The sequence below is a fragment of the Zalophus californianus genome, chromosome 6, assembly GCF_009762305.2.
Source record: "Zalophus californianus isolate mZalCal1 chromosome 6, mZalCal1.pri.v2, whole genome shotgun sequence".
Classification (NCBI taxonomy): Eukaryota; Metazoa; Chordata; class Mammalia; order Carnivora; family Otariidae; genus Zalophus; species Zalophus californianus.
In genome coordinates, this window is record NC_045600.1 from 108,809,751 (window position 1) to 108,833,935 (window position 24,185).

Sequence of the window (24,185 nt, forward strand, 5' to 3'; positions counted from 1 at the left end):
GCGGGAAGATGAATGAAGGCTACAGGATAGGCGTAATAATGGAGTGACTGGGCTTACTGGTGAAGAGATTGGCTGTCATTGTAGAGAGAAGGCTAAGAAAGCCCGAATTTTCTGGGGGCGGGTCCAGATTTCAAATATTTGAATATCACAATCTTCATTCATTCCTTTCACATTTATTCAGTGTCCTGAGTGTACCAGACACTGGGGTCTATCTACAGTGATGCGACTTTTCATGAAATTTTGGAATTTGTTATACTGGGACTCAAGTGAGATTTACTTTTTACTCTTCTAGAAGGCTTTAAGTAGAAATAAATGCACGAATCAGAAGAGAGTCCCTAGTCAGACCAGCTGTCCTGACCTGGGGTTTGGAAAACACGGGCATCTCAACAATGGCGCCCTGTTTGAGGATGAGAGGGAAGAGAGGCGAGATGGGGGGAAGGTTTACACCCGAGTAACCCCAGGAGGGTGCGCCTTCAACCAGGAAGGTGCGAACCTTCTGTGCACTTCGGGCCGCGCTGTAACCAAGGGTAACGGCGCCTCAGCCTACACCAGTGTGAAGACCCGCTTCTTCCCTGAACCAGGTGTGTCTACGGAGGCTGAGCAGAACCAGACACAAGCCCAGCCTCCCCACCCGAGATACCTTGCCGCGATCCGCCACTGCCTCTGACTATTTAAGGTCACTGCTACTTTTGCCCCCAGTTAATTGTGAGGGGCGGGGGAGGGGAGAAGGGGTGGGCGGGACGAATCGCCTTTTCTATTTTACAACTGGTCGCAATGGGCTCCGAGTCCCGCCTCCTCCGCAGCAGCCGACAGGCTCTCCGGGCTGTCACTCGAGCCTCCGTGACCGCCCCTCGCCGTGGCTGGGATCTCGCGGGAAGAGCGGCGGGCACGGCTGTAGCTTGGTCTCCCGGCTGCGCGCGAAGCGGGAGGGCTCTCTTCACACGAGCGCTTCCTCGCGGAGAGGTTAGAGCTGCCGCAGTCGCAGGCCTGGGCCGCCCCTTCCCTGCTGCCGCCTTCTTTTCCTCAGGGCTCCTCGGTCCGCTCGCCCTCCGGCGCTCCCAGGTAAGGAAGCCCAGAGCGCGTCCCGGCTGCGGAGCGGGGACTCGGAGCAGCCGGGGCGGGCTGGCTCCCGACGGGGGCGGCTCCGCGGGCTGCGAGGCGCTGCCTGGTGGGCGCGAGGCTTGGCGGGGCTCGGGAGTGCGGGGGGCAGGAGGCGGCGGGGTGGGACCAGAGTGCGGGCGCCCAAGGGCGGTGTGGCGGGTGCCGGGGCTCCTGAAGCGAGGGGGCGGTTTACTGGGGCTCTTCCAGCTTGGCGTGGAGGTGGGTGGTGGCACACAGGGTCCCACTTCAGGGTCAAGGGAGATTTGTCAGGGTCCTGGGGTTCCTCGAGGAGACCTAGCGGGGTTCCGGAACAAGGGGTCCTCTTACCGTGGTCGCAGGCTCTTTGGGGGGCAGAGAATTCAGTTTAGCAGGTCCTGAATCTCTGAAGGGGCAGAGCATTGGGGTGTTGGGGGTCCTTTGAGCGGGAGTGTTTCGCATCCCTGGGTGACAAAGCAGCGTATTAGGGTTCGGGGAAGGGGGCTCTGTGTCTCCGGGCGAGAAGGCGATGTGTCTGCGCCCTGCAGGGGCCGGGCCGCCTTGGTGGGCTGCTGGGTGCGGAAGGGTGTTCGGCGGAGACCGGAGTCTTTACTGGGGTTTCTGCTTTGCCCAGAGGGGGGCGGTAACTTGGCATGGTCTCCAGTCTATAAGGGGGCGAGTTGGCGGGTCTCCGGCAGATCTCGAATGGAGGGCGCGGTTCAGCAGGCACTACTGGGTCGGCTCGGGGCAGGAGGGGGCTCTAGGGGCATCCGGAGCCAGCTCAGTAGACAGTCTGTGGCTGGTCAGCATCCTGGAACAGGTCTCTTTCTACGTGAGATTTATTCGGTGCTCAGTGGGAGGATTGATCCGCGTTGTTTCTTAGTTGGAGAAATCGTGGGGGTGGTTCTGCAGTTTTCTGTTCCCTGCCCCGGGATCCCTGTGGGGGCATGCTGGTCTCGCTGCTCTGGGAGCGAGAGAGTGGCAGCACCTTAGGTCGGTATATAGACTCTAGGTTCTTTGAGTGTCGTAGGGTTAAGCGTGCCTGCCGCTGAAGATAGGGAAGGCTGTGTGGTTTTGGCTTCGCTTTCCTAGATAGTCAGCTTTGCTGATCCTGCATTATTAGATCTGTCCTGAAGTCTTGCCTGAGTCAAGTAGTGATGGGAGGTGTGTTCGGGCTTCTCTCTGTGCTTTGAAAATACGTTCGTGGAGAGGGATAACGTGAAGTTCAGTCTCCAAATAATGTATCGGAATTTGAAGTCCCAAAGCTAGAGCTCTGCAGAAGCGTCATTTGAGACCTGTAAGGATGACTAGCAGCTCTTTTAGAGAATCCTGCTAAACAGTTTTTTTGTAAAGGTTGAGTTAGTCTTGACTTTAATGCAGAGTTCTTGGTAACTAGCCCAGACTTTGGTGAAATTCAAATAAAACAACCTGTGTATATGGTTTTTAAAAAAATATATGGCTTGGGAAGTCTGCATTTGCTTGACAGTTCTTCAGGTTAGATAGCTACTTCATCAGAGAGGCCTGTAAATGAAGTCTGATGTGGCAGGCAGTGGAGCCCATTTTAACAGTAGTTCTGTCATTTTGGGTAAACACACATTTGACTATGCCAAAGCAAAGAATTTTGCCTGCCTTAGTCTTTTTCTTAGTAACAGTTTTTTAAGATTGAGATTTCTTTTGATCTTAGAACCTGAAAGATTAGGGTTAATGTACTTAATCCTTGAGTATTGCAATCATTAAAAAAAAATACAAGGGGATCCTACATAGCAATATTTAACCTATTGAGGAGCTTACATTTTTTTATTTTTTTTTTGTTTTTGCCTGATTGACTTTCAAATTGATTAAAATTTCAAAATTGATCAATTGAGCAGATATTTGGTTAGAACTACAGCCAAAAAACCCTAAACAGACCTTTGTTTTCCTCATTATTTTTGAAAGACAAATGATAAATTAAGCAAATTTCAGTAACTTTAAAAAAGCAGCTTTCATGATTTCTAAGTAAACATATTGACCAGTCAACAAATATTTTATTATCTGGTAGGTGTCACAGCACTGGAGGTACAGTGATTCCAGCTCACATGTAATCTGTGTCGAGAGAAAGCAAATAAAATAAATAAATAAAATAATTGAGATGCTGATAATGAAGAAACAGGGTACTTGGGGTTCAGCTCACTTTTTTTTTTTATAACCCCTGAATAATAATATAATTGATGTCTGTTGTGATAACTGGAAACCAAATCAGGTAATGATCTACCTTCTGAATTATTAAAAATTGAATTATCAGTACAGTTTGGGTATTAAATATATATTGACTCTGAGGATTAGCACCTTTTGTTATATAAGCATTAAAAAGTCTATAAGGATACACATCAAACTTACAAGTATTTGGGGGATTCTTTAAGAGAGGGTTGTAGAGGCATGGAAGAGAGCTATTAATTTTATGCTTTTATATTATTTGAATCTATTTACGTGAGTGGACATAAGTGCAAATTAGAGAAGTCTAAAAATTAAAACATTTTGGTCACTATGCAAATTTGTGAAATGTACAGTATTTATAAGGCATTTTGTCAGTGTTGCCACTTCCACTGTGTGTACTAGTGAAGGAAAAAATGTATTTCAAGAATCTAATATTATAGGGGGTGGGGAGCACAACAGATTAAGAATTGAGACCTAAGTAAAATGTTAAAACATGTTAAAGATGTTGGATGTTTAATTATATAAAGATAAATTAATCTAAGGCCTTTCCTTTTTCAAATTTAATTATTTCCAAGTTTGAGAAGGGAAGTTTTTCAACTCCTTAGACAAGAATACCTTTTGTCTCTGTGTTGGGGTGGAGGTGTTCTTATTGATACACAGATTTCAGGAAGAGATTTCTTTTTGTCAGATGTATGGATACATCTACTAGATTTGTTTTTCTTCTGAGGCATATGAAACATAAAAATAATTTTATGGTTCATTATTACTATAATTTAGTTTTACTATTTATATTTCATTATTACTATAATGAAAATGGTACTACCAGAGTGTCTTTTGGATTATCATTCAAAATTCTAGAGTTATAAACATGATGTACTACAGCAGTTTCTAGAAAGGAAATCATAAGACATGGATTCCAGTCTTCACTGTCCTACTAACATATGGCCTTGGGTAATTTCTTAGACTCTTAGGGCCTCAGTTTCCATATATATAAAATTAAAGAGAAGTCCCTGTCAGTAATCAGTGTAAGCTCCAATTCCAAAGATTCTATTGCATTTTTGATGTTGCATGTCAGCAGTGTTATGTCTACAAAAAGGGATAGATGTCTGAAGAGTAGCTGGTTTTCAGGATACAACTAGTTCCATGTAATTTTCATTTATGATACCTAATTTTAGAAACCTCTTCCTTTTTAAGATATATAGGAAATATTTAATTCCACAGTATACATTCATGAAGATAAATTATTTTCTTTTGATGATTTAGCTTTATTTGTTTTAAGCATTACTATTTTCATTTCTGATTTCTGGTTGAGTATGTGATGATGTACTTACTTAACTTCGGGTTGTAGAATGAGGTTACTAATGGTTGACTCCCTTTAATCCATCCTTTACACTCCTGCCAAGGTGACTTTTCTAAAATGCAAATCTATTCAAAGCTTCTTCCATAACATCCATACTTCTCCTTTACCTACAGTACATATTTAGTTCTAACTCTTTATCAGAGGCCCTTCATCATCTGGCTCATCTCCTGCATTTCCCCCACCGTAAATCTGAAGCTCCAACTGTACTAATCCAGTTAATTCACTGAAAGAGTCGTACTGTTTCCTGACTCAGAGCCTTCTCATATATTCTCCCCACTGCTTAGAATGCCTTTCTCTCTCCTGTCTTGCTGACAAAGTCTACTGAGTTTTCAAGATACAAAAAAAAGCACCGTCTGCTTTTTAAGTCTTCTGTATCCTCTGGTCCTCCCTCTTCCTTACCCCACTGGGTTATTCACTCTCTCTGTCTTGTTCATTCATTCTCTTATGTTTGCTAGTATGCTGTAATTATTTATGTCTGTCACTGGGTCCTCCTGGACTCAAAACCGGTTTATATTTGTCTTACTACCTTTTGAACCTCGATTGCTTATTTTACACACTTGGCTCTTATTACAGGTTTGAACCCTCAGTGCCAAGATTGGTATCTTCATAATGTCTGAGTTAAGCCCAAATCTCAGTCTTGTCCTATTTTTCTAAAATTTTGGGCTTTCTCTTATTAATAGATATGATATTTTACCCTTACACCTATGACCACTAACTGATATTAGATCTATAGTTCTGGGTTTTTTTTAGATTTGATTTATTTATTTATTTATTTATTTGACAGAGCGAGAGAGCAGGGGGAGAAGGAGGGGGAGAAGCAGGCTCCCCGCTGAGCAGGGACACCCCCCCCCCATGCCAGGCTTGCTTGATCCCAGGCCTCTGGGATCATGACCTGAGCTGAAGGCAGACGCTTAACCATCTGAGCCACCCAGGCACCCCTAGATCTATAGTTCTTATCCTCATATTTAAGAAGTAAGACTCCCCAGCACTATAGGAGTTAAGGGTTACTCTGTTAAACTTGCAGATTTTGAGGCAACAACTAGTTCCTATAATTCCTATAACTCAAATTGCTAGTAGAGTTATAAACTAATTTGGGTATTTCAGATCTTGGATATCAGTGATTGGTAGATATTTTTACCTTGGCTGCTTTTTGTATGGGACATGATTATTGCCAACCTGTGTGTGTCTTTATATTGTCTGTTTATTGGCTGAAGATTTAATAATTTGCTCAGGGTCGTTATCTACTAAGCAACAGGCTATAACTAGATTCAGGTCTGTTGTACTCTTGGTTCTATGCTTTTCCAAATACGATACTGCTTTCTGAATATGACTGCTTATTCAGTGTATTAAACATTTTTTTTTTAAAGATTTTACTTATTTATTTGACAGAGAGAGACACAGCGAGAGAGGGAACACAAGCAGGGGGAGTGGGAGAGGAAGAAGCAGGCTTCCCGCCGAGCAGGGAGCCCGATGTGGGGCTCGATCCCAGGACCCCGGGATCGTGACCTGAGCCGAAGGCAGACGCTTAATGACTGAGCCACCCAGGCGGCCCTTAAAATTGTTAATAGATATTTTATTCATTTTACAAATTGAAGAAGTTAGGTCGTAATGTTTATTCATTCAGTTTTTTCAAAAAAGCTAGAGAATTTGAGATTGTTTGGACGGAGATCATTTAATCCAACTATTTTAGCATGTGAGGGAGCTGACACATGCAGGAGTAATTGAATGACTTGCTCAAGATCATGTGGCTAATTGGTTAAGATTTTCTTTGTTAAGCTAGTTATGCAGATTGGTATTATAAAACCATTATTTGAAAGGAATACCAGGTACCTGGTCCTGCCCGCCCCCCAACGGAGGAAAAAAAAAAAGCCTGCAGTGGCTTTTAGAAAAGTGATGTTGAGGATCTCAGAGTCTTAAGGACATGGCTCAGAGAAAATCCAGACTTTGGATCATGACACATGGAGACGCCTCAGTGCCTTTACTCACATAGTTCCCTCATCTTGGTTTCTTTCCTTCCTCTTTTTCTTTTTAAAAAATCTGTCCACAGTTAACTAATCTTATGCCTGATGAAGTTGTTATTAGCATCAGCCTTACTCATAACCACTTAACCACTTAAGTGCTATCCATAAGCCAACTGATAGAGATACAAAAAAGCATAAAATCTAGTCACTATCCTGAAGGGGCTTGGTTATTTGGGAGTGGGAGTCAGTGTATATTTAATTGCAAGGTAATATGTAAAGATGCCATGAGTGGTACAGCTGTAGGAACTCAGAAGATTAGATAAGGGTGGACTGAGCTAGTGGTTACAGAAGTTTCTCTGTAGAAAAGATTTGACTTAATCTTTTTTATGATTTTTATTTTTAAGTAATCTCTACACCCAATGTGAGGCTTGAACTTAAAACCCGAGATCAAGAGTCGAGTGCTGTACTGACTGAGCCAGCCAGGCATCCCAATTTAAGTTAAAAAAAACCAAACAAACTTTTTTTTTTTTAAATAGAGAAAGAGTGCGAGGGGTAGGGGAGAGGGGCAGAGGGAGAGAGAGCATTTTAAGCAGGCTTCATGCTGGACATGGAGCCTGACACAGGAGTCAGTCGCATGACTGAGGTCTTGACCTGAGCAGAAATCAGGTTTAACCGACTGAGCCACCTAGGTGCCCCTAAGTTAATCTTTAAATAAGGAGTTGGAGTAAAACTGTTAATTAAACTCATTGAAACTCTCGCTATTTTATTTTGCTCACTTCCCTATAGTCACAGTAGCCTTCGCTCTGCTTCAGAAGACCTGGAGCATGTTCTTCCACACATACATGTCTCCCTCCCTTACTTCCTTCAAGTCTTAATTAAAATATTACCCCTTCTATGAGGCCTTTACTGGCCCTGTTGTTTAGAATCATAGCAGCCCTTCCACACTTACTCTTCCTATTTCTCTTCTCTGCTTTGTTTCTTTATTTTGTTCTTTCAGCTATCCAACATACTCTATATTGTCTTTCCACTCCTAGTATAAGATCCATGAGGGCAGGGATTTTTACCCATTTTATTCAGTCCTATATACCTGCACCCAGAACAGTACCTGTTACAAAGTAGGTGCTCAAATTTTTGTTGAATAAAACAATTGAACTTTAAAGCAGGAATGTGAAAATTATTTGATTTAACGTTTCCTCCTTCCTTTTTTCCTTTCTTCCTTTTTTCCTGGCTGGCTTTGAGGAATAGGAACTTTCTCTTCCATTTTCTAAAAAAATTATGGGACTTCAAAAAAATCCTATATAGTAAAGTGCAGAAATTATAAACTGCTCAATGTATTTCTACATGTGTAAACATGTAGTCACCAACCAGATCAAGATCTAGAACACTTTTAGGACCTTAGAAACCTTCCTTACGTTCTCTTCTAGTCAGTATTTCCCCGAAGTAACCACTCTTCAGACTTCTGTCACAACAGATTAGTTTTGTTTTCCTAAACTTCATACCAATGGAATCAACCTGGTTTCCTTTGCTCAGCATTGTGTCTGTAAGATTCATCCATATTTTTTTAAGGTAACAGTAATTCTTTTTCATTGTAGTGTAGTATTCCATTGTTTGAGTACGTGTGTTTTTCTGTTCTGATGATACATTGGGCCATTTCCAGTTTTTAGCTCTTAGGAACAAAGCTGCTGTGAACAACTTTGTACCTGTCTTTTGGTGCACATAAAGATTACTTTCTTGGGGTACCTGGCGGCTCAATCAGTTGAGCATCCAACTTTTGCTTTTGGCTCAGGTCATGATCTCAGGGTCCTGGGATCCAGCCGGGTAGGCCTCCTGGCTCAGCAGAGAGTCGGCTTGAGGATCCTCTTTCCTTTCCCTCTGCCCTTCCCCCTGCTCATGTTCTCTGTCTCTCTGTCTCTCTCTCCCTCAAATAAATAAATAAATCTTAAAAAAAAAAAAAAGATTAGGGCACTTGGGTGGCTCAGTCGGTTAAGCATCTTCCTTTGGCTCAGGTCATGATCCCAGGGTCCTGGGATTGAGTTCCGCATCACGCTTGCTCAGCGGGGAGTCTGCTTGCTTCTCCCTCTGCCCCTCCCCCCACTCATGTTTGTTTTTTCTCTCTCTCTCTCAAAAATAAATAAGATCTTAAAAAAGATTAATTTCTTGGCTAAATAACTAAGAGTTAACTTCATCTCCACATATATATAGAGATACACATAATTCTTAATACCACATAGTTTTTAGATCATTAAATGATTGAAGATAAATTAGTAACTAATCATGTACTGTGAGATTATCTCAAACTTATTAAAAATGTTGGAGAGCTGTTTCTTTTTTTTTAAGATTTTATTTATTTATTTGAGAGAGAGTGAGAGTGAGCATAAGCAGGGGAGGGGCAGTGGGAGAAGCAGACTCCCTGCTGATCCCAGGACCCTGGGACAACAACCTGAGCTGAAGGCAGCCGCTCAGCTGAGTGAGCCACCCAGGTGCCCCTGGAGAACTGTTTCTAGTCCATACTTTTTTCTTGTATCTGACATAAAATATGGCTTTATCCAGGCTTTACACATTTCTCTTTCATCTGGGATTGCCTTTTTTTTTTTAAAGCCGTATTCCTCATTATTTGCTCTCCATCCTCTAGAAGATGGGAGAAATATGCGCAGGAAAGAGAAAGTTCAAATTAATTTCAAGATGTGAATTTCAGAACTGGTTGGTGATTTTTCTTTAAGTTTTCAACAATAAAAGTCATTTTTTCCTGACATTTGGTTCTACTGTACATTATATTTTTTCTAACATTCTATACACTTTGAAATCAGTTATACCACTGCATTCATAACACAGGTGGAGAAGCTGTGAATCTGTTTTTTATTTTTGTCATGTGTTAGTGGTGTTTTGGGGTATGTCAAGCAAAGGCTTTCTTTGATGGCCATAAGTAATTCTAAAAATGGCTTTAGTTGGTGAAGAATGCAAATGAGAGCTACAATAATAGAAGAAATCTTGAGTAATATTTTTCTAATTCTGGGAAAGTTTACAGTTTTCTTTTGAAGTGATTTCTAAAGCTAAAACTTGAAAGGTGAGTAGGAAACAAGGTGGATAGGACACCTCAGGTAAAAGAACACTGTAGGTAGGCAACTACATTTGCAGAGAGAGAGAGAGAAGAGAACAGGGCAGATTTGGGGATCTGCAGGCAATTCAGGAAGGCTGGAGCAGTGGTTTTCAAGCTATAATGTGCATATGAATCTCCTGGTAGGAGTGGGGCTCATGAATTTGGAGTTCTAACATGCTTACAGGTGATGGAAATGTTGCTGGTTCAAGGATCACACTTTTTTGCAAACTACTGGGTTCAGGTGTAGAAAGCAAGGGAGAAGGAAGGAATAGGGAGTGAAAGCAAGGACCATCCATGAGTCTTTTTTTTTTTTTTTTTTTTTGCCAGGGCATTATTCTTTAATAACAGCAATATGAAAACACAGTTGAGTCTTATAACCAATGGAAGGAATTTGGGCTTAAGGCATTGGTAACCCACTGAAGGGTGCCAAGAGTAATAGTGAACTTGTGATGTAAGTGGGCAGTAGTGGTGCAAATAATCTTTAGGGGTATGCTCCAGCTACATTTGAAACATACAGGTTAATGTCTGAGAAATGATAATTTACCTATTCATCAATAACTTGTTTTTCCCAGTAGCAGACTCAGTGCATTTAAAGGATAAGCTTGGTTATATTTATTAATTTAGATGTTATATGTTAGTTTAAGCAGTTCTTTCTTCCAGGGATATTATTTATCCTAGTAAGTATTCTTATAATTTTATCTCATAATTACATTATTAACCCTGTCTGATGGGATAATTTTTTTTCCATTTGTGTACCGATATAATAGTCTGACGTTTTCTTTTTTTATTGTTTTGATTTAAAAATGAGCTAGCTGGTAGTGCTTACTGTATGGTAGGAATGATCTTAATGATACATAGTAAAAGTAACTTGGGTTACTCTTCATTGGTTTCCCTAAATGTTATTAATTAGAAGGTTTTGATTTAGTATTTCAGCTGTTTAAATACTACACCAGTTTTGCAATATTATAAACTTAAGAATAAAGGTGTGTGTTCATGTTTTATATATTTATATTGTATATAAATTGAGTTATATATATAACTCTCTATATAACTCTTTATATAAAGAGTTCTAGGTACTCTTTTAAAAACTTGGAGAAAGGCAAAATAAGCTCAGCCCAAATAAAGCATTACTATCATTTTGGTATACATTCTTCCTCCTCCCATGAATACATGAATATATTTATTCATATGTATACGGTTTGTTACCCCACCAAGCATTATATCATGAAGACTTTTCTACTTCATTAAACTTGTTTCAAAATCTAACTTTATTAAAGTAGCACAATTCTGCTGAATGGATATGTAGTGATTTAACCATTCCCAATTATTAAACATTTTTTTTCTCTGCTGATAACATTGAAGAAAATCTTTGCATAAGTTCATTCTCCATACTTACTTTTTTTTTTAAAAAGATTTTATTTATTTATTTGACAGAGATAGAGAGCACAAGTAGGTAGAGAGGAAGGCAGAGAGAGAGAGAGGGAGAAGCAGGCTCTCTGCTGAGCAGGGAGCCCGATGCGGGACTCGATCCCAGGACCCTGGGATCATGACCTGAGTCAAAGGCAGCCGCTTAACCAACTGAGCCAGCCAGGTGCCCCTCCATACTTACTTTCTTAGGATAGGAATAAAAATGTTCAGCCAAAGGTAGCACCTTAAAAAAAATTAGAGATTTCCATTTTGCTTTCTAGAAGGGTCATGCCACTTTATATGCCAATATTCAGTTTTTCTAATTTGGTAAGCAAAAATGATCTTTCTTTAATTTGTGTGTTTTTTTTTATTATAAGTGAAGTTGAACATTGTAAATTGTTTTTAAAACAATTACATATTAGAATATTTTAAAAATATCTTTAAAAGAATCCCTTATACGTTATCTTGTAAGGTAAAATATTTTAACTGGAATTAATGTTTTCTTTTAATGGATAAATTAATTTTTTTGAATAATTTTTACAAAAACATACAAAACTCCAGGACCGAGACAGTTGCCTGAGGGGCAACCACTGTTAATCACTTTCTTATAGATATACTTCCAGAGGTATGGTAGATCATGTATGTGTGTATGTATGTATTTGTATGCCAAAACGTTAGACAAATTATGGAGAACATTCATTAAAATACTGTCTAGTTCAGATGTGGTATTGTGCACTAAATTGTGTACTAAAAATTAGAAAGGGTCTAAAAATGATTAGTATCTGGCTACTAGCCCAGAAGGAAGAAAAAGCAGGGTCTGGCAGTATTTGGCAGTAATTTTCTATAAGACAAGTGGCCTTAGCTCTTTTTATCTTTGGATCGATTCTTTGACAGTAGCACTTCTGTTTATAGTACCAATTCTGTAGTACTGTTCCAAAAGGGAAAGCCAAGTTTCTGAAAATTAGACAGTTGATACCTGAAAGAAACTCTTTAAAGTATAAAATCTATTTGGAGGAATTTAGGGGAAAGACACTTTATTCTTAGGTATTTTAGGATTTCTCTGCTTGACAGTTAAAGTTTTAGCAGAATTTTCATGACTTTGTTGCTTAACATTGAAAGTTTGAGCTTAAATAATTACAGATAAAATTTATCATTTTCTTAAACTCTTATTTACCTAAATCAGAAACCAATCATCCATGATATAAACATATTTTTAAAATGATTTCCATGCTAATGGTACTATATGGTAGTAATTGGTCTCATACATCAAAGATTTTGAGCTTGACTTGAATGTTACTCCTAATTAAGTGATTTGAGCAGTAAGAGTCAGAGGTTTTAATTGGATTCTACAGAGCTTTAATGCTTTAGGCATAAGGATACTTGCTTTGGGGATAGATTTTTTTAAGACTCTTGTTTCCAGAAATAAAATTTGGGGATGACTGTTGTTTACTGAATACTAACTCTGTGTGGCCCAGGATAAGTAGGGGTATTACGAACGTTCCTGTTTGCTGGAATTCACACCTTCTATTCCAGATTAATCAGGCTGTAAAGGCTGCTAAAGAATTTGTACCTAATAGTGGTTGGTAATATTTGAGTTTTTTTTTTTTTAAAGATTTTTATTTATTTGACAGAGAGAGACACAGCAAGAGAGGGAACACAAGCAGGGAGAGTGGGAGAGGGAGAGGGAGAAGCAGGCCTCCCGCCGAGCAGGAAACCCAATGTGGGGCTCGATCCCAGGACCCTGGGATCATGACCTGAGCTGAAGGCAGGCGCTTAACCATCTGAGCCACCCAGGTGCCCCAATGTTTGAGGTATTTTAAGAATGAATTTATCAGAGGTGAGAAAGACCATCTTAATTTTTTTTTAATTTTGAAAAACATATGTATTTTTAGGAGAATTGTAAAGATAGTACAGAGAATTCCCATATACCGTTCACTCAGCTTTCCCTAACTGACATCTTATATAACCATTATACTTTTATCAAAACTAGGAAATACATCCTGATTTTATCTTTTTTAAGGATTTTTTTAAAGATTTTATTTATTTATTTATTTGAGAAAGCGAGAATGAGAGAGAGAGAGAGAGAGAGAGCACATGAGAGGGGGGAGGGTCAGAGGGAGAAGCAGACTCCCCCCTGAGCAGGGAGCCCGATGCGGGACTCGATCCCAGGTCTCCAGGATCATGACCTGAGCCGAAGGCAGTTGCTGAACCAGCTGAGCCACCCAGGCGCCCTACATCCTGATTTTAAAAAGAAAACTCAACAAAAAAAATTTTTTTGAGCCACCGACTGTATGTAAAAGAGTGTTTTAGCTGCTGAAGTATATACAGTGTTGGAAAACAAGTAAAGGTTGCAGATAATAGTAATAAACTGATGAGATAGGTGTCATTCCTGAACCAAATGCTCAACACACAACATGTGTGTTGTTGGTACTTAAAAAAGAAGGTGCTGATCACTAAGAGCCAGCATGGGTTCCCAGAGAGCAAGTCATGTCATTCTGGCCTCATTTCTTTTCTTATAGGGTAAGTAACCTGGTAGGTACAACAGAAGATACTCTGGCCATAGTATATCTAGAATTACAGCTACATTTATTGGATTTTTAATTTTGTGTTGGGTACTGGGTTAAATGCTTTACATAGATTGTCTCATTTAGTGGTGTTTTACAAATGAGGGACGGGACCCCCCCCAAGGTTATACAGATAGCATTTGACAGCCTTTTATGATACCTTTATAGACAAGTTAGAGAAATGTAGTCTGAATAATTGCATAGATAGGTGGATTTGTGATTGATTAATGGGCTGATGTTAAAATTAAACTGCAGTTCATTCTTAGTGGTGTCCCTCAAGGTGCTGTCTTCCCCCATGTCCTATTTAAAATGTTTAGCCATTACAAACTGTGAGGGCGTGCCAGTATGTTATGTGACAGGATCAGGATCCTCCCTCTATCCTCTCCCTTTATTTTTAATAATTGGAAAGACAGACTGTGTCTAAGAAAATATTTGTTACAATAATTTTATATTTGACATGTATGTATTTGCTAGGGACAAACAAAGCTTTGTAATTGATTTTTTTTTTTAATCTGCACAATTACAGGGTTGGAGACTTGGAAGGCTAACAGGTGGTTTGTTGTTGTTTTTGAGTGGGTGTGTGCCTGGCTGGGTCTCCTTATTTGTCTGAAGTTGATGAGTCAAAGTTTATTATAACTGCCCCAAAGGCTCAGACTCACTTAAATATTTTGAAGCAGGTTGTTTAAAACACAGTTGATTATCCTTTTCTACTCTGCATTTAGCTGACTATTCTCCATTCTGTTTGCCGCTTTTTGAGGAGGATATTGATAGTGTATTCAGAGGAGAGTAATCAGAATGAAGCAGTGTCTTGAAACAGATATTTGCAAAATAATTGAAATATTTGAGTTTTTCAGCCTGGAAAAAAAAAAAAGACTTTAGCGGGGTATATGGTAATGCTTTTTCAAATTGGGTAATTGAATGATCTTTAATATTCTTCCTGACTTAAATCTGTGATTCTGTGAAAAGCATGAAGGAATGGGACATGGAAAAGGATTAAACATATCTTTTATATCCCCAGAGGACAGAACTAGGAACAATGAATGAAAGTTAGAGGAAGGGAAATATCGGTACATAATGAAGATGTTTTTAACAATTGAAATGAAAATAGAGTGGACAATTTCTCATTATGGTGTTAAAGTATGTATTGAATAGCATTTCAACAAGCTATTCTTATTCTCTAAGGACTTTTCCAACTCTCATCTTTTTTTTTAAGATTTTTTAAAAAATATTTTATTTATTTATTAGAGAGAGCGAGAGCAGGGACACAAGCGGGGGGGGGGGGTGGGAGAGGGAGAAGCAGGCCTCCCGCTGAGCAGGGCTCAATACCGGGACCCTGGGATCATGACCTGAGCCGAAGGCAGACGCTTAACGACTGAGCCACCCAGGAACCCCTTAAGATTTTATTTTTCAGTAATCTACACTCAACGTGGGGCTTGAACCTACAACCGCGACATCAAGAGTAACAACGCTCCACTGACTGAACCAGCCGGGTGCCCCCAATCTTTTTTTATTTCTTCATTGGTTCTAATTCCCCATAGCAAAATTTTCTTGGGTACATCACTTATTCTCAGCACCTTATGGTCTTATATAGTACTAAATTTTAGTAATAACATGTTAGTAATAACAAATTTAAACAACAGCAGAGCATTTTTCACTGCTAGATTGATAAAGTTTAAAAAGTTTGATACACAACAATAGCAGGGATATATAGAATCACTCATACGCTCTAGGCAGGAATGTAAATTTGTGCAGTTCCTTTGGAGGACTTATTAAAATTATGTGTTCATACTTTCTAACTCAGTAGTTTTAAAGATTTATCTTTGTTTATTATAGTGCCAGAAGCCCTAAGTAATTCTTAATATGGGTTAAATAAATGATTGTACAACCATACAGTGGAATGTCACACAGCCCTAAAAAGAAAGAAAAAAGGAGTACTTTTGCATGAATTCATCTCTAACACATGTTATTGGGTGAAAAAAATAAGTTGCAGGACAATATTTATGATATGCTGACATTACTGTAAAGTAAGTTGTGAAAAAAAATCAATTGTGTATTTGTGGGTGTATATGCAAATGTATTAATATGCACGTATTAATAAACACATTTATGCTTCTATGTTCATAAACTTCTCTGGAAGGATACACAAGAAAAGAAGTAGTTGCTTTGGGAGAGGGGTTAGGAGATTGGAAGTCTGAGATCTCATTAAGACTTTGATTTGCCTGAGTATACTTTTATGCCGTGTGTGTGTGTGTGTGTGTGTGTGTGTGTAGGTCAAGATTGTATTGTAAAACATTTCTTTATTTTGAAGTCATTGCAGATTCGTAGGAAGTTCCAAAGTTAGTATGGAGAGGTCCCACATACGCTTCATCCAATTTCCCCCAATGGTAACATCTTAGGTAACTATAGTACAGTATCAAAACCAAGAAATTGGCATTGGTACAACCCACAGATCTTGTTCAGGTTTCACCAGTTTTACACGTGCTCATTTGTGTGTGTATATAATTCTTTGAAGTTTTTTTTTTAAGATTTTATTTATTTGAGAGAGAGAGGGAACACAAGCAGGGTGAATGGGAGAGGGAGAAGCAGGCTTCCCGCCGAGCAGGAGCCCGATGCCCACATCATGACCTGAGCCGAAGGCAGACGCCCAACGACTGAGCCACCCAGGCACCCCAATTCTTTCACGTTTTACCAGATGCGTAGATTAGTATAATCAACATCACAACTGAGATACAGAACTGGTCTATTACCAAAAAGAACCTTGTGCTGTCCCCATCCATCCATCCTGTAGTCCCATCCATCCCGCTAACCCCTGGCAACCACTAATCTGTACGCCATTTTTGAACTTGGTCATTTCCAGATGATAAATAAATGGAATAAAAACATGTAACCTTTGAGACTGCCTTTTTTTTAGCGTAATTCCCTTGGAATCCATCCAAGTTGTTGCATGTATCAGTAATTCCTTTTTATTGCTGGACAATATCCCATGGTATGGATGTACCGGAGTTTGTTTTGTTTTGTTTTGTTTTTTATTAACATATAATGTATTATTGGTTTCAGAGATACAGGTCTGTGTGTTCCAGAGTTTTTTAAATCTTCACCCATTGTTGGACATTTTGGCAGTTTCCAGTTTTGGCTATTACAGATAACAGCTGTTATCAACATTTGTGTACAAGACATGAGATTTCATTTCTCTGGGATAAATGTCTAGGAGTACGAATTGCTGGGTATTATGGTAAATGTATTTAAGAAAGTGTAAAGTATATTTTAAGAGGCTGCCAACCCATTTTCCAGAGTGGTATATACCATTTTAGATTCCCATCAGCATTATTTGAGAGGTCTAGTTTCTCTGTCTTCCTTGGCATTTGATATTGTCACTATTTTTTACTTTAGGTGTTCTAATAGGTGTGTAGAGGTATCTCTTTATGGTTTTATTTATTTTTATTTTTTTAAAGATTTTTTATTTATTTGAGAGAGAGAGCGAGCACAAGCAGGGTGAGGGGCAGAGGGAGAAACAGATTCCCTTCTGAGCAGGGAGCCCGATGCGGGGCTTGATCCTGGGACTCTGGGATCATGACTGGAGCCAAAGGCAGCTGCTTAACGACTGAGCCACCCAGGTGCCCCTCTCTTTACGGTTTTATTTTATTTTATTTTTTTATTTTTAAAGATTTTATTTATTTATTTGACACAGAGAGAGAGCACAAGCAGGAGAAGTAGCAGGCAGAGGGAGAGGGAGAAGCAGGCCCTCTGAGGAGCAGGGAGCCTGATGCGGGACTTGATCCCAGGACTCTGGGATCATGACCTGAGCTGAAGACAGATGCTCAACTGAGCCACCCAGGCTCCTGAGAAGATCCAATTTTTAAATTTGTATTATTATTATTATTTTTAAAGATTTATTTATTTGAGAGAGAGAGAATGAGAGAGAGAGCACATGAGAGGGGGGAGGGCCAGAGGGAGAAGCAGACTCCCTGCTGAGCAGGGAGCCCGATGCGGGACTTGATCCAGGGACTCCAGGATCATGACCTGAGCCGAAGGCAGTCGCTCAACCGACTGAGCCACCAAGGTTGTATTATTTTTTTAAAGATTTATTTATTTATGTAAGAGAGAGAGCGCACAAGCTGGGGGAGGGCAGAGGGAGAGGGAGACAAGCAGATTCCCTGCTGAGCAGGGACCCCAATGCGGGGCTCAATCCCAGGACCCCGAGATCATGACTTGAGCTGAAATCAAGAGTCAGATGCTTAACCGACTGAGCCACCCAGGCGCCCCTGTGTCTTCATATTTAAAGTGTTTCTTATAGGCAGCTTCTAGTTGGATTATGGTTTTTTATCCAGTCTGACAGTATCTATCTTTTAAATAGAGTATAGACCATATACAGGCATACTTTGGAGATAGTGTGGGTTCAGTACCAGACCACTGCAATAAAGTGAGTATTGCAATAAAGTGTATCACGTGAATTTTTTGGTTTCCCAGTGTGTATAAAAGTTATGTTTACACTATACTATATACTCTATTAAGTGTCCAATAGCATTATGTCTAAAAGAACAATAAACATACCTTAATTTAAAAATACTTGATTGCTAAACTTGGTAACCATCATCTGAGCTTTCAGTGTTGTAATCACTCTTCACAGATCACCATAACAAATTGAATAATAATAAAAAAGTTTGGAATATTGTGAGAATTACCAAAATGTGACACTGACACATGAAGTGAGCTAATGCTGTTGGGAAAATGGCACTGATGGACTTGCTCAACACAGTGTTGCCACAAACCTTCACTTTGTAAAAAACAGATTATCTGTGAAGTGCAATAAAGTGAAGCGCAATAAGACGTATGCCTGTATGCTTAATGTGATTATTAATGTAGTTGTGTTTGAGTATGTCGTCTTGTTATTTGTTTTGCATTTGTCCCATTCTTTGTTCCTTCTTTTTTCTGTCTTCTTTTGGCTTAGTTAAGTATTTTCTGTGATTCTGTTTTATCACGTCAGTTGCCTTATTCACTGTAACTGCATGTTTGGTTATTTTAGTGGTTGCTTAGGTTTATAGTATACATCTTTCATTTCACTACTTTCAAAGATAATGTCATTTTATGTATAGTATGAACCATGCAAAAGTATACTTTCATTCTCTTAGCCTTTATGCCATTGTTGTGATCCATTTTACTTTTACATGTTATAAAACCTCATTACGTTATTATTTTTTTAAACAATTATCTTTTAAAGAGATTTAAATAATAAAACAAAATCTTAAATATTTACCCTTGAAATGATCATTTCTGATGTTCTTCTTCCTTTATGTAGATCTGTATTTGTATGTGGATTTTCCTTCTGGCTAAAGAATTTCCTTTAACATTTAAAAAATGTAGCTCTGCTTGTGATGAAGTCCTTCTACTTTTCCTCTCTAACATTTCCATTTTAAAAAAAATCTTTCATGTCCTTAAGTTTTTACATGTGGAATGCGGTCATAATGACTATTTTAATATCCTCATATGCTAATTCTAATTCTTTGTGTCATTTCTGAGTCTTGTGGTAAAATTTGCATAACATAAAATTTAAGATTTTTAAGTGCAACCATTGCCACTTTCTGGAACATTTTATCACCACAGTTTTAAGTCTTCCAGCCTATGAACATGTGATGTCTTTCCATTGATTTAGGTCTTCTTTAATTTCTTTCAGCAGTCTTTTGTCCCTTGCATTGTACATGTCTTGTGCTTCCTTGGTTAAATTTCTTTCTAAGTGTTTTATTCTTTTTGATGCTATTGCAAGTGACATTGTTTTCTTAATTTCCTTTTCAGATTGTTCTTTGCTAATGTGTAGAAATACAACCGTTTTTTATGTGCTGATCTTATACTCTATAACTTTACTGAATTTTATTAGCTCTAATAATTTTTCTTGTAGAGTCTTGAGGATTTTCTGTGTATGTAGTTTCACTTCTTTCTTTCCAATTTGGATGCCTTTTATATATTTTGCTCTGCCTCATTGCTCTGGCTGGAATTTCTGGTACAGTGTTTGAATAATAGTGGTGAAAGTGAACATCCTTATCTTGTTCTTGATCTTAGAGAGAAAGCTCTTCCCCCCCCCTTGTTTGCTGAGCATTTTTTAAAATTTTTTTATTGTTATGTTAATCACCATATATTACATCATTAGTTTTTGATGTAGTGTTCCATGATTCATTGTTTGTGCATAACACCCAGTGCTCCATGCAGAATGTGCCCTCTTTAGTACCCATCACCAGGTTAACCCATCCCCCTACCCTCCTCCCCTCTAGAACCCTCAGTTTGTTTTTCAGAGTCCATCGTCTCTCATGGTTCGTCTCCCCCTCTGACTTACTCCCCTTCATTCTTCCCCTCCTGCTATCTTCTTTTTCTTTTTTCTTAACATATGTTGCATTATTTGTTTCAGAAGTACAGATCTGTGGTTCAACAGTCTTGCACAATTCATAGCACTCACCATAGCACATACCCTACCCAATGTCTATCACCCAGCCACCCCATCCCTCCCACCCCCCACCACTCCAGCAACACTCAGTTTGTTTCCTGAGATTAAGAATTCCTCATATCAGTGAGGTCATATGATACATGTCTTTCTCTGATTGACTTATTTCACTCAGCATAACACCTTCCAGTTCCATCCATGTCGTTGAGCATTTTTTTTTTGTGAAAGGGTGTTGGATTTTGTCATGCCTTTTTTCCATTAATTGAGATGATCATGTTTCCCCCCTTCATTATATTAATAGGGTGTATTACATTGATTTATTTTCATATGTTGAACTACCTTTGCAATTTTGGAATAAATACTACTTGCTCAAAGCATATAGTCTTTTTAATGTGTTGCTGGATTAAGTTTACCAGTATTTTGTTGAAGATTTTTGCATCTCTGTTTAAAAGGGATATTCATTGATAGTTTTCTTGTGGTATCTTTGTCTGGCTTTGGTATCAAGGCAATGTTTGTGTCTTAAAATGAGTTAGGAAATGTTCCTTCAGTTTTTTTTTGCTAGAGTTTGAAAAGGATTGGTGTTAATTCTTTGTTGGGAGGTTTTTGATTACTCATTCATTCTCTTGTTATAGATCAGTGGATTGTGTCTTTTAGGAATTTGTCCATTTTCTCTAGGTTATCTAATCTGTTGGCATTCAGTTGTTCATAGTATTCTTTTATGATCCTTTTTATTTCTTTAAGGTCAGTAGTGTCCCACATTCATTTCTAATTTTAGTAGTTTGAGTCTTCTCTGTTATTTTCTTAGTCTAGCTAAAAGTTTGTCATTTTTATCTTTTCAACTACCAACTTTTGGTTTCATCGATTCTCTTTGTTGTCTTTCTATTCTCTTTAATTTACCTGGATGCTAATCTTTATTATTTCCTTTCTTTCACTGGTTTGCTCTTCTTTTTCTAGTTCCTTAAGGTGTAAAGTTAGATTAATGCCTTGAAAACTTTTTTTTACTATAGATATTTGCAATAAATATAAGTTAGTTGTTCGAGTCTGTTTAAGAGTTTGTTGTTTAGTTTCCACATATCTATAGTTTTCCAGTTTTCCTTCTGTTATTAAGTTCTAATTTTATTCTATTGTGTTCAGAGAATATACTTTGTATGATTTCAGTCTTTTAAATTTATTGAGACTTATTTTTATATGTAGCCTTACCTATGGTTTATCTTGAAAGGTTCATATGTGGGTCACCTGGGTGACTTAGTCGGTTAAGCGTTTGCCTTCGGCTCAGGTCATGATCCCAGAGTCCTGGGATTGAGCCCCTCATCCAGCACTCTGCTCAGCGGGGAGACTGCTTCTCCCTCTCCCTCTCCCTCTGCCTGACGCTCCCCCTGCTTGTGCTCTCTCTCTGTGTCAAATAAATAAAATCTTTAAAAAAAAAAATAAAAATGTTCATGTGGACTTGAGGAGAATATTCCAGAATACCCTGTTTTGCTGTTGAGTGGAATATTCTGTATATATCTGGTAGGTCTAGTTAGCTTATACTGTTGCTTAAGTCTTCTCTTTCCTTACTGATTACCTGCCTGGTTTTTCTACTGAAAGTGGGATATTGCAGTATCCAGCTATTACTATAGAATGTTTCTTCCATCAGTTCTGTCAGTTTTTGCTTTATGTATTTTGAGGATCTGTTGTTAGGTGCATATGTTTATATTTGATATATTTTCATGCTGGATTTACCTTTTATCAATGTATAATGTCCTCCTTTGTCTCTTATAACTATTTTTGACTTAAAGTCTATTTTGTCTGGGGTGCCTTGGTGACTCAGTCAGTTAAGTATCCAACTCTTGGTTTCGGCTCAGGTCATGATCTCTGGGTCAAGAGATGGAGCCCTGAGTGGGGCCCTGTGCTCAGCCTGGAGTCTGCTTGGGATTCTCTCTCTCCCTCTTCCCCTCTCCACTGCCCCTCCCCCTACTAGTGCTCTCTTGCTTGCACTCTTTCTCTCAAATAATTTTAAAAAATTAAACCTTATTTTGTCTGATATAAATATAACCACTTTAGCTCTCTCTTGGTTACTGTTTGTAAGGAATGTCTTTGTTCATTTTTTTGCTTTTAGCCTCTTTGAATCTTTGGATCCAGAATGAGTCTCTTATAGACAGCATAGTTCAATCATCTTTTAAAATCCTTTCTACCAATCTCTGCCTTTTTTTTTTTTTTTAAGATTTTATTTATTTATTTGACCAGGGTGGGAGGAGTGCATACACAAGCAGGGTGAGCAGCAGAGGGAGAGGGAGAAGCAGACTCTCCGTTGAGCAGGGAACCCAATGTTGGGGCTCAATCCCGGGACCCTGGGATCATGACCTGAGCCTAAGGCAGACACTTAAATGACTGTGCCATGCAGCCACCCCCAATCTCTGCTTTTTAATTGAAGAACTAAACTGTTTATATTTAAAGTAACTACTTATAGGTAAGGCCTTTTTAATAAAAATATATATCCCTTTTGTTCTCCAGTTCCTCCATTACTGCCTTCCTCTGTGTTTATTTTTCCTAGTGTACTGTTTTGATTCCCTTTCATTGGGAAGCCATGGTAAGGGAGAGCCAAGTGGTGGTTAGAGCAAGAGTCATTTTAGCCAGTTGAGGGGGTGAAGAACATCCCAAGGAGAGAGAGAATATCATAAACAGAGACATAGAAGGTACCTGGTGTTGTAGAACTGCAGAAATTGCTGTGGAGTTTAGGAATTTAAGTGTATCCCTGTTTAATATTGTCAAAGAACAAAATTCAACTGAGTAAATTTGAAGATCTAATTGGCTTTATTGAGTGATTTGTGAATTGGGCAACATCTCATCTAGCAAGTAGAGGGGAGCTCCGAGGGTCTGTACAAACTCGAAGTTTTTTATAGGAAGGAGAGTGGGGCAAGAAGGTTATTAGTGAAAGAAAAGAAAGGATTGTTCCAGGCAAGTTCATCTTCCCTTAGGTAGAAGGGCAAGGGGTATTATTAGGTGGATTTCCTCATCTTTCTTTAGGGGATAGAGGGGGCTCATGTGACAGATTACCTGCTGGTGCTTATCAAAAAATTCCTGTTGGGGGTGCCTGGGTGGCTTAGTCGTTAAGCGTCTGCCTTCAGCTCAAGTCATGATCCGAGGGTCCTGGGATCGAGCCCCGCATCAAGCACCGCATTGGACTCCCTGCTCCACAGGAAGCCTGCTTCTCTCCCACTCTCCCTGCTTGTGTTCCCTCTCTCGCTGTGTCTCTCTCTGTCAAATAAATAAATAAAAAATCTTTCAAAAAAAAAATTCCTGATAGATAGGTTAAGACTTACATTTCTGTGGGAAGTTGAAACCGCAGTTAGGTTAGGTGTTAAAACCCTGGTTTGGTTACTTGCCTTGCCCAAGTGATGCCATTTTGGGCCTGTGGTTTTCTTTTTAACAGTGTTTTTGTAGACTTATTCCTTTTAGTAGCACTTAGAATTAATAAGCATTTTCTGTGTTTTGGCATCCAGAAATTTTTCATAAAAATGAATGTCAGACCCAAGACTGAAATCAGTAGTTGGTTTAATATTTGCCAAGACTGATCCTGAACCATTAACAATGATTTTTGTTGCAGCTTCCCAAACACCTCCTCAATTTAGGTGTAGCTGTTGGGCATACAGTACAAAATAATGACACCTCTCCCCCTCATGGACTCTGCCTCCCTCTAAATCTTCCAGGAATACCCAAGTCAGAGAAAATGTTAATTATAAAATTACTGATTTTATTAATTAAACTTTTTATTAAAAATTAATTGTAAGAATTTTAATTATAAAAATAAGCATAGAGTTGTTCCATTTCTTTTTGAAAATTCTATTTTTTTATTTTATATTACTACATCTAAATTACCTGCTAACAGAGTAAGTGTTCTTAAATCTTTTTAAAAATTCAGGAGCTCATTTTAGTTCTTAGGCACCTTTTGTAATTCATCAGCTAGATGTATTATCTCAGTGTCTGTTTCAGTTGAGCTTCTTTCGGCTGTGAGTATCAAAGGCCCATTTCAAACAGCCTTACACAACAAGCAAGTTTTTTGGCTTAGCATAACTGGAAGTCTTAAAGGACAGTAGTCTTCAGGATTAGTTCGTCA

The 24,185-nt window shown here is 39.0% G+C and overlaps 1 protein-coding gene across 3 annotated transcripts in view; it reads left to right on the forward strand.

Annotated features, from left to right (window-relative positions):
• Positions 1 to 545: 545 nt before the first annotated feature.
• GLCE (glucuronic acid epimerase) overlaps positions 546 to 24,185 on the forward strand; it is a 115,317-nt gene continuing 91,677 nt past the window's right edge. For 2 of the 3 annotated variants that reach the window (XM_027571126.1, XM_027571125.1), the window contains exon 1: positions 876 to 1,062. The gene's annotated coding sequence lies outside the window, so the exon portion shown is untranslated. Of the gene's footprint in view, positions 677 to 875; positions 1,063 to 24,185 lie in introns of those variants that run through there. The other variant, XM_027571128.1, reaches the window with a different exon arrangement.